This window comes from Pinus tabuliformis, chromosome 9 (genome assembly GCF_031772625.1).
Source record: "Pinus tabuliformis cultivar Carrire ecotype Pingquan chromosome 9, CPIR1, whole genome shotgun sequence".
Taxonomy (NCBI): Eukaryota; Viridiplantae; Streptophyta; class Pinopsida; order Pinales; family Pinaceae; genus Pinus; species Pinus tabuliformis.
The window spans coordinates 1,596,136,186-1,596,148,136 of NC_142307.1; positions in this window are offsets into that span (position 1 = coordinate 1,596,136,186).

Consider the following 11,951-nt stretch of genomic DNA (forward strand, 5'->3'; position numbering starts at 1 on the left):
GTGTTCGCCTCTCTTGGGAAAACCAGTGAGAAAGTAGATATCTACCGGCTCCATCTCAAGTTGGTGCCCTCCAATATAAAAACACTGGTCCTGAATGTTCCATCTTTCTACCAGCCACTCTAGAAAGCTCACTTGGGCCCTCATGCCAGGAATGGCCCAGTATTTATAAAGGCCGCATGCCTTCAAAGCATCAATTGATGGTTGATGATTAATGGCGGCCAAATCAACATCTTCGTGCTCTCTCTCGTGCCAATCAAGCATGGTGAACAATCTACATACCATAAAACATCCATTAGATTCCATAAAATCAAAAAATTTTGGTCCATTTTGGAGAATTTAGGGTTTAAAAACTCGTTGCGCGGGGTACGCACCCCACCTTTAGGAACAGAGCGTGGGTACACAGAGTCCCTGAAGGCAGGGTGCATGCCCTTGACATTTTTCCAACTGAGAAAATGTCGGGGTACGTGGGTCCCTAGTGTGGTGCCTGCGTACCCCGAGAGGCGGTTTTTGAAACCACAAAACCTCCCAAAAATGAAATCTAGGGCCTAAAAAAGAATTCTAAACGGATGAAATTGAAGAGGAGGATGTTGTAGATTACCTGGAAGAGACGGCGTTCGATTTTGATGGTCGGATTCTCTGCAATGTCCACGGGAAGTTTCTTGCCAAAAGCCCTTTTTCTCTCCTCAAATAGTAAAATGGTAAAAATGAATTGGTAAAAGCCCTTTTTATAGGTTTTTTGGGTAAATAAATGGTAAATTTGTTTATTTTTCACCATGAAAAGGTATTTTTCAAAGTATTTTTATCTATCTTCAACAGGTATGAGTAATGTGTTGGTTTTTGTGCAGGATAAAGGATTTTCAGGGAAAATTGTCATTCTTTACAAACAAAAACATCAGAGTCATCTTTAAGCTCTTTTCTGACTCCTAAAATGTGAAAAGATTGCTGAGTTTTCTTTTTAGCTCGTTAAAACGGAATTAAAAAGACGGTCCTCTTACAGCCCTTTTCTGACCGTAAAAACATGAAAAGATAGCCGGATTTTTGTCGTTTCAAATTCGATATTGGAAATAAAACGACGTGTCCTTGATCGCTTTTTACTTTTCAGATCAGAGACACTAATCATGAAAGTACTCCTTGGTCGTAAAGATCAAGCGGTTCTCTCAAGTATTATTTTATACTTTTTCGGGCTTGGGAGACACAAATTTACGAAAAAGGTCAACCCTGGAGTCTTCTTAAGTTTTTCAGACTCTCTAAAAATGAAAAACGCCGAGTTTCTCCTATACTAGACTCGTTAAAATTTCACAGTAAAGGACCTGTTCGATTACAAACAGGAACGGACCACTCCTTCTTAGGGTTCGAATCTAAACTAAGTTGGACTCATCTGAATGATGAGCTTATAATCAAGCAAATGTTATCCTCCTAAAGCTTGTAAAAAATAAAGAGGCACTTGCCAGAAATGGTGGGGGAAAAGAGAGGAAAATGAGCCTATTTGTTATACTTTGTCTCGGAAAAACCTTATCACCACTCTTGAACACGACACTTTTCATTCACCTGGGTTGGGAAATCCTTTGCCTAACAGTTGATCAAACCACATTGAAAGTCTTCAGCCGGTTTCCGGGTATTAACTTTGGGTCAATTGTCACCAAACCATCTGTAGTGTCGTTATGTGTTCAAGAGGAGTCTTGCAAATAAGCCATTCATCTGCAAAATATCTGTCATCCATCTTGACCATCCCTGAGTCAGTCCTTACAGCTACATTTCTTCGACTTGATCTATGATTTCGTGTTGTGGGCTTGCCCGCAACGGATCGCTTTCTATCGACTTCAGCACATTATCTAGAAAGATGATCTAGGAATCATCAGTACCTTGAAATCTGCATGCCTCAATGGCAGGTTTCTCGCCTTTGACGACAGGTTACATCAATGACCTTCGATCAAGGGATTCTGTGACATGTTCGACATCAACACATTCATTCACATCTCACGGATTGTACTGGGTACTTTGAGAGCCATTGACATCACTGGTGGTTTCTCTCACACTTGTTAACAGTTTACATCATTGACTGGTAATCAAGTGGTTTCTACCATGTTCGACATCAACTCATTTATTCGCATGGATAGAATCGTACTATTTCGGGAAGTAGAAATGAAGACCCTGGATCTAGTTTCTGCCATCCAGGCTGCGAGGAGTTTTGTATTCATTATACAGTAGACTAATTATAAACAGATGGCTGCATCCATACTGTGTCTACATGTGTCTATGATTATGATGTATTGCGAAATCATTCCTATATCAGACCAGTAGTTAGTTGGTTAGTTGAGTTTTTGATCTGAGTATGGGAATGCCTACCTCAGCGATGATATGATCTCATATATGTATTTTGTGTTGAATATTTGTAGGTTCCGACTGGGCTCTCCACAAGATAATCCTCGAAATGATAAAGTGCTTCACCCTTCCTAGATTATATAAAACCCTAATCTACTACAGACCTCGCACTTTAGGGGGCAATCTGTTACACTAAAATTTGTCACCATGACTATTTGCAGTCAGTATGGCTCCATCAATAACCATACTGTCCTCCTTGGCAAGTCTTATACCTCTGCTCCTCATGTCAAACTCCAAAAAAGAGAGAAAGCCTTTAAAAAATCAATATGACTCTGGTTCCGCACTTTCTCTTACTCTTACCTGTGGGCACGCACCTCAAGTACATAATACCTGCGTACTTGTACACTCTGTCTGTAAAGGGGTGGGTGCGTACCCCTGTAAAAGTCAAAAGGCGCAAGTTTTACTTCAAAAAACTTACTTGCGGTCGATTCTAGAGCATTTTAAAAGATGGTTTGACGTGGATTGAGCGCCTCCAGATGGTTCATGCATCCCAATGAAAGAGGAACTTATCCCATGAAGAGAGAAGCTATCCCTTTGAAAGAGGGACTTATCCCATTGATGGTGGACCTGTTTAACTTCCTCCAAAGCATTATAAATACAGGGATTGGGCCAGAGGCAAAGGAGGTTGAAAGCTGAACATTCCTAAGGGTAGATGCTGCTGAAATTAGGACTCCCTTATAGAGCTTGAGAGGAGAGATCACATTCCTTTCTTAGCTTCATTTGGAAGTGGGTGAGCTGATCAAAGTAGAGGAGAACTCTTGCTGGACCCTGGGAGGGACCTACACAACACCAAGGCATTGGTTGTAAGGTTTCTTTTGTTTCCAATAATACAATTAAGTTCATTTTTCTCAACAAGTTGTTATATATATAATTTGTTTCATAAAATCCTTGGTCTTTATGATGAATATGTTTTATTATATGAGTTATTCAGGTGCTATGTAATCGTTTGCTTGTTTGTGTATGCAGGCTTCAAGGAGAGGAGCTCATCTGGATCCAAGAGGCTTGGCCCCTACAAACAGCGTTGGACTAAAGGTAAGCCTTAAACACCTGGTTGCTCTTATTTTAAATGCATGTTTAGGGAAAGATAGTGCTTGATTGTTTTGTTTGTCACTAGAAACGCCTTAGTTTCTAGGGAGGTCGGTTTTGTCCGCAAAATTGACTCTTTCCGCATGACAAAGTGTGTTTTGAAGATTGAGTGCTTTTTAGGGTTTCTAGGTTATCTAGGTCACCCTTCGCTCATCGCTTGGTTTGACTCTTTGAGATTTATTGTTTCCATTCAAGAGTCTTACTACCGCCAGGACATTGTTCTCAAGTTGCTTTTAGTTTGTGATTGTGAATAATTTTTCATTAATATTGATTCATTTTGATGCTTTGAAGATTGCTTTTGCTCCATTGTTAAGCATAGATTACAATTGCATGCTTTGGAAGGATTGAAAGTGAATTCTTGTTTGATTTCTTTGTTTCGAAAAGAAAAGTGAAATTTCCTCATTTAAGTAATTTTTGAAACAATTTGCATTAGAAACCATAAGTGAAAGGAATTTTCATTCTCATTGTGTTAGATTGAATTTTCCTTTGCTCATTGCATTAGTTTGCATTGTTGAATCAAAGTGAAAGGAAATGATTAGTGCATCTTAGTGAAAGAAAAGTTATTTTTGTTTCTCTTAGGATTGCATCTTGGCATTGAAATTTGTTAGTGAAAATGAAAGATTAGATTTTGTTTTTACATTTTGCTTGATTGATGCATTATTTGGTTGTCTCTCTTCCTTCATTAGTTTAGCCTTGATCAAATGAAATGATTTCATTTTTATAATTTAGTTGCATTACAGGAATTCATGTGACATCGATGAGCCATTAAACTGAAACTTAATTGAAGATAAACTTAAAATTTACCTCAATTAACCTATGGAGCATTTGTAACCTAACACAAATATCTAGAGGTCTAGGCTAGAGATGTGTTTCGACGTCTTTAAACATAGCATTTGTCGTTAACTGACTACAGTGTATCTCGGGGGTGAATTCCCTTCCCAGTATGGAAGTACATCGAAGTTTCTCCAGTAATTTCGAGTATATAGGAGGCACTTCAGTATGGTAAGTATATACAAACGCTCTCATCGAATGGTTCTGCATTAGACAATGCTAACATAGACTTGTGCTCCCTGTATCGTCAAGTATATATTGGGAGACCCCACTAGGTTTATATATTTTAGCCATAGGTAACTGAGTTAGTCGCCTTGTAAACATGATACACCGAACACATCATTAAGGGAGATTAACCGTCGTATGTCAAGTCCTTGGTTTTAGCTAAGGTGTATATAACGGTTCACAGATAATTGGCAAACCCTCTTGCCTAGCATTACCCATTTTTTGATTTATTTTTTGTTTCATGTCATAAAATTAACTACCAACGATAACATGTCAAACCCATGAAGTTGCTTCTTGGCCTCACATTGAGTAAATTCCTTGTAAATTTTAATTTTAATAAGCCCTCAACGAATCATCTCTTCTCCTTCTGCTCTTGAGAGAAAGTCACCGTGGATGAACCATTGAGTTCACCTCACAGCTCCCCTTCATTGTCTGATACTGAAGGGTATTCACAAGGAGTTCATCCTGAACTTCTGCAATCACTTGAAGCTCAAGGATTTGAACTTGGAATTGTCCCAAGCATCCAACCCCTTACTTTTCATTGTCCAGTGCCTCGAGATTCATCGTCATCTTAGGAGTTTGATCCAAAAACCCCTAAGAGTCCACAAAGGTTTATTTTATACCGTCTGACTCCATTATTTGATCCATTTGTGATATCTCCTCAATGCCCTTATAGTCCATATGATCAACTGGGTGTTCCTTTGGAGTTATCTCCTTGTCCGTCTCAGATTCCTCCTCGCCAGCTATTTCCACCTATGGCTTCAGAAGGTGAGATTCCAACCTCTCCTCGAGGTTCTTCGAAAGTCTCTGCTACACACACTCCTATTGTTGATGATGAGTTTGAATTTGAATTTCTTGCAGAAGGCTTTCCTTATGTAGGAAGATTTCCACCTCAACCACCTCCTGAGAATAGTGGGCCTATGCTTCCACATAGTTATGCAACCTTGACTCAATTAGTTTCAGGAACTTCCAATGCTTCTTCATTGGACCAAAACCCAATTTGGTCATCAAATGCTATGCCTACTTCTGGTTCGTTTATTCATAATGTGACCTCTCAGATACCTGTGCAAACTGCCATTACTTCAGTTCTGATTCAATCGACGATTCCATTACAACTGTTACTGTTGTTTCAACCTTACATTCTGGTGCAACTAATTTTTTTAGTTCATGCGTCTATAAGTTCTTTAGTCCCTCTGTCAAGTGGACAAAATGTACCACCAACTTATACACATCTTGGGGGGGGGGAATCCAAATATTCCTTTTGTGTTAGGTGGAACCCATGTGAGTGGATCACAACCTCACATGGTTGGAGTAAATCAACCTTATCTCGTTGGTCCATTCGGGGCAGGTAATATCCAGTATCAACAGCCTTACACGACCCATATACCCCTCCAACAGTCTTATGTTCCATATGGTTCACAAGCACTGCAAAATCCACCTTATATTCCACAAGCAGGTCCTCATGTGCAACCTGGTCAAAATTCTATTCCCGGTGCATATGGTCAAATCCCATTTGGAACTTACCAATACCCATAGGGAATCCCTCAAGGAACTGTCCAACAACCTTTATTGCAACAAGGGAAACCTTTACAACAGTAAGGGAAACCTTTGCAGCAGTAGGGACAACCTTTGCAATAGTTTCAACAGCCTTTGCAACAACAAACACAATTTGTTCAACAACCCAACCAACCCTTGAATCCACAAGGCCGACCCTTGCAGTAGCAAGCTCAACCTATATATCAACAAGGTAAAACCTTGTAGACACAAGGTCAACCCCTGCAGCAGTAGGGCCAACCACTTCATATCTAGGGTCAATAGGTGCAACACCCTTACAATCCATATGCCGCACATAATGTTTATCCCCCTTATGGTTATCAATGGCCTATGGCAGGTCAATATCAACCCTACCCTGGACAAAATCCACCTTATGGTCAAGGTACCCCTTAGTGGGGGCAAAATCAAACCCCCTATGGTCAAAATCCTCCACTTTGGGGGTAGAATCCTTACCAACAAGGTTGGAACCTGCAAACTGGGCCTTATCAAAGGCCTTATATGCCTTTTAACCCACAATTTCCATTTTTAGTGACGTTGGAATTGCCTGATGTCTCAAGGCTTACTAATGATCCAATTCTTCATTCGCCTTATTGGCCTCCAGTTCCCACTAAAATTTCAAGCGATTTCCCTAAATTTGAAGGAAAAGCTAAAGAGGACCCTCAGGCCCATGTGATGACATATCACTTATGGTGTTCTTCCAATTCCTACGTTGACGATTCTATTCGTCTCCGCCTCTTTCAATGAACCTTGATAGGTGTTGCCGCAAAGTGGTATGCCGAATTGCGTCGAGGTACCTATGCAGACTTCGACTCTTTGGCTATGGCCTTCCTCACCCACTTCCAGTTGTCGATTCGTTATGAAACTGGTACTCATTTTCTCACATCTCTGAAGTAGGATACTACGACCCATATCTCCAATCACATCCATGAATGGAGACATCAACGTCACCTCATAAAATTTGAAATCCCTAATGAGTTTTTGATTGAATGGTTCACCAAGTCATTCATAAACCAAATCGCTAAAGATATAACAATGGGTGGTTGGGTTACTGAGGACTAGGCTATTATCCATGCCCAGTATTTAGATTTAGTCTATTCCCAATTTGACACGCTATATGAAATGTTGCCTGATGCTCAAAGATCATCTTTGGATCTAGAATCTTCAAAGTCTCCCGATGTACCACTTATTGATGGTATAATTAGATCAGTATGCAAAACTTCCACCAAAGCTTCTTCGAAGCAAAAATCTATTTCAAATACTGGTTCTAGTCATCCTTTGAAAAACCCATCGAATCCTGGTAAAACCTCTGAGGTCAATGTCGTTTAGTCTACCACGACAGATAAAGCCTCGAAAGGTAAGAAGAAGGGTAAAGGTAAAGAAAAATATAATACCCCGAAACAAGATCCTCTTAAGTCATCTGTTGATGATGCCTCCAAACAAAAGCTGAAATAGCCTTGCCTCATTTTTGAGGAAGATCATTACACAAAGGATTGTCCTCAACGTGCCAAAGTTAGTTGTTTGTTGAAAGGGACCCTGACTATTTTGAAAGAGCCATTCCCATCTCAACAGACTCAATTGGTAGACCAACCGCAATCCTCTACCTCATCTGGTTCTCAAGTTTACATGATCATGGGTTCATTACCTATCTCTGTAGCCACTTGATCGAAATATTATCAAACCCCTCAAAAGCAAACGGTGGAAAAAGAAGCCACAAATACACCTTCTACTTCTGCTCCACCCAGTTCTGGTCCTCTCCAAATAGAGAGACCTAATAATGAATCTGTCATCCGACCACCTCCCAAAGGTGTGCTCTGGAAGTCATCTTATAATCTGAACGCTAGAGCTGCTCAACATTACAGTATTACCAAAGATTTAGCTCAAGCGCCTTCGATGATGTCTGCTTTGGAAGTTCTTTAAACTTGTCCAATGTAGTGGAAATAATTATTATATGCTATTGGAGGCATTGATCCTGCTGATTCGAGCTTGATTACTTTCAATCTTGAAAACCATGTTCCTTGTCTTCCTCATCAGATTTTCTTTTTGATCCAAGTCATTATGAAAGGAAAAACGATCCATTAGACTCTCATTGATGAAGGTGCTTCCACCTGCATCATGTCTTTTTCGTGTAGAAAATTTATTGGCTCTCCACCTCTTAACCAGTCCCAAAACAACTTGGAGGCCTTTGATGGTAGAGGCTCCCACCCTTATGGTATTCTCACAAGTTTTCCTATCACTTTGGAAGGGAAGACTGTCGAGTTAGAAGTGGAATTTGTAGATGCGAACCTAAATTACAACCTTCTACTTGGGCGAAGTTGGACCCATGCCATGTTTTGTGTGGTTTCCTCTTTGTTCCAAGTGCTCCATTTTTCTCATGAAGGAAAAATTGTCACCCTCGATCAATTGTCCTTTTTCTCTTTCGGTGCCTCAAATGGAAACATCCCATATGTGGGAAATATCGATATTCCATATGAGAGCGTGGGGGCAGGTATTTTTAAAGATTCTGCTTTAATGGGAATTTTTTCTCTCGCATCTCCGCATGTCACCTCGATTAACATGATCTCTGTTTCTACAGACCCATGGATCATTCCTTCTCTAGATAAGGTTGATTCGTTTGGTGGTGCTATGCCACTAAGTCCTTTGGAACAAGATTATCATGAAATTGTCTCGGCTTGTACAATAAATTCAGAAGGTCATGCTATTCTCAGTATGTACTTGGATACCTATTCATAATCTCCTTGGCTTGGTTCTTAGGATTCTCTGGATCCCTTGAATGAGATATTACCTATCGACAAAAGTATTGTTGAGGTTATGTCTCTTGATGAAACTCCTTAGAATGATGTCTATCATCGTTCCTCATTTCTTGCAAGTCTAAGTGAGATTCTTTCGTATCTCAAAGCTTTTGTTTCTCATAACCCGACGCACCCACTTCAAACACCTGTTCTGGTGCATGAAGTTTTGTCTGAAGGTAATATGGGAAATATTACTGCAACCATGCCAATCGACATTTCCATTAAACCTGGAATTGTTGAGAACATTCACATTGGGGTTTCCTGTTCTCTTGATGAGATCAGGGTTTACACTGACCTTTTCAAATAATTTTGAGATGTCTTCACTTGGTCGTATGAGGAAATGCCTGGTATTGATCCAACTATTGTGGTGCATGAAATACCCATGTATCCTGATGCGAAGCCTGTTCACCAACGACTCCATCTCGTGCATCCCAGGAAGGCCACTGTTATTAAGGGAGAAGTTGAAAAACTTCTAAAGGTTGGTTTTATTTACCCTATCCCATTGACAGATTGGGTCTCTAATATCATACCTGTTACTAAAAAGCAGGGAACCATTCGAGTTTGTGTTGATTACCACGACATCAATCACGCATGCCCTAAAGATAACTATCCTACTCCCTTTATTGATCAAATCATTGATGAGTGCACTGGGAGTGAGATCTTCTCTTTTATGGATGGTTTTTCTAGTTACAACCAGATTAACATATTACATGTTGATCAACACAAGACAAATTTCATCTGTCCATGGGGGAATTTTGCTTATAAAAGCTCCCTTTCGGTCTTAAAAATGCTGGTGCTACCTTTCAAAGAGAAATGTCATATGCCTTTCATGATATTAAACACATTGTTCAACCTTATCTAGACGACTTACTAGCTCATTTTTCTAAGCATCGTGACCATCCGGACCACCTTCGAGCAATCTTTCTGCGTTGTTGACACTATAATATCCATCTCAATCCACATAAATGTGTCTTCTATGTAGAATCTGGTCAGCTCTTAGGTTTTTTTGTGTCCAAAGAAGGTATCTGAATTGATCCTCTGAAAGTTGAGGCTATTGTAAATCTACCCCCTCCTTCATCACTACACCAATTGTAGAGTTTGCAAGGAAAGGCTAATTTTCTTCATCGCTTTGTCCCGAATTACACTGAGCTTGCCAAGGGATTTACTCACTTGATAAAAAAGGGGATCCCATTCATTTGGGATGAAATTTCCCAAAACTCCTTTGATTCTCTAAAGAAAACGCTCATCAATGCTCCTTTATTACATCCCCCTCACTATCATCACAACTATTTCTTATACTTGGCCGCGAATGACAATACCATTGCTATGGTACTGGTCCATGATGATGATGATGACAATGAGCATGTGGTTTATTATTTGAGTCGAAATCTTATTGACACTGAAACTTGATATGCTCATGTCAAGAAACTTGCCTTGGCAATAGTCCATGTTGTTCAATGATTCTCCATTACATTCTTCTATGAAAGACCACAATGATTTCTACTTGTAACCCCATGACTTATATTTTAACTTGTCAGTTACTTGGGGGTAAATAATCTAAATGAATTGTTACCCTGCAAGAGTTTGGTTTTGAGTTTATTGCTGCCAAATCAAAGAAATCATTTGTTTTTGCCGAATTGATCTGCGCCCTTCCATCCAAAAGCAACTTCACCAATTTTACTGAGCAGATTCCTGATGGAACTTTTATTCTCATTAGCACTCTCGACCCGTGGTATGGAGATATAATTGTTTATCTTTAGACCCAAACCTTCCGATCCGAGTTGTCTCAATTAGACCGACGCCGCATCTGGCATCAGTCTCAACCTTATCGGATTATTGGTGATACATTGTATCGAGTTGCGTTGATTCTGTTCTTCAAAGATGCCTAACACTTGAAGAGGCTGAAAGAGTCTTGAATGACTGCCACTCTGGGGCATGTGATGGTCACATGTCAGGCTATGCTACTGCTTAGAAGATCCTTCGCACTGGTTATTTCTAGCCTTCTATCTTCAAAGATTGTATTCTGGCCATTCAAAAGTGCCATGAACATCAGATTTATAACCACAAATAGCGCACCGTGCCAACACCCTTACACCCATTCGTTACCGTTGGCCCATTTTATAAATGGGGCATAGATTTCATGACATGTAACCCTCGCTCGGCTAGGAAGCATGGCTATATCATCATCTCAATTAAATACTTCACTAAAATGGCCAAGGCGATGCCTACATATAATGCTAACAGTACCACTACTGCTCAATTCCTCTTTAACCATATCATAGCCCGTTTTTGCATCCCTCAAGCCATTGTCACTGGTCATGGATCACATTTTCATCAGTACATGATGGCAGAGCTGACTGCTCAGTTGGGTATTCACCATGATATCTCAACTCCTTACTATGCTCAGGCCAATGGCCAAGTTGAAGAAATTAACAAAGTTTTGATTACTATGCTTCAACGAACAATTGGGAAAAATGTATTGGCATCTCATGCTATTCTTGACTCTTTGGGCTTACCGGACATCGGCTAAGACAACCACTGGTTTCACTCCATTCCATCTAGTTTATGGTTTAGAGGCAACACTCCTGATCGAGTGTGAAATTCCTTCGTTAAAATTAGTTATCGAACTACTCCCCGATACCTCACCTGAAGAGGAACGATTAATTTATCTCGAGAGACTTGATGAGACCCATCGTATTGCTGTGATGGTGATTGAAGCACAGAAAAAATGAGTTAAAGCTCATTTTGATCAAACTGTTTCTCCACACATTTTTGCTGAAGGTGACTTGGTCTTGTTGTATGACCAAGCCAACGATAAGTTGGGAGCTGGGAAGTTTGAACCTATGTGGCATGGGCCATATATCATTAAACGTGTCTTGCAAAAAGGCACATATGAGCTAGTTGACTACGAAGGTAATGCATTATCACAACCCCGCAACGAGCTTTATCTGAAAAAGTATTATGTGTGAATTTCATGTAATTACTTTTGTACATTAGTGTGTGAATTCATTGGTGTGCAGTTTTGATTTTTTGGTGTGATTGTTTGCTTTGCAGACATGTTTCTTTTGCTTACCTTGTGTTCCA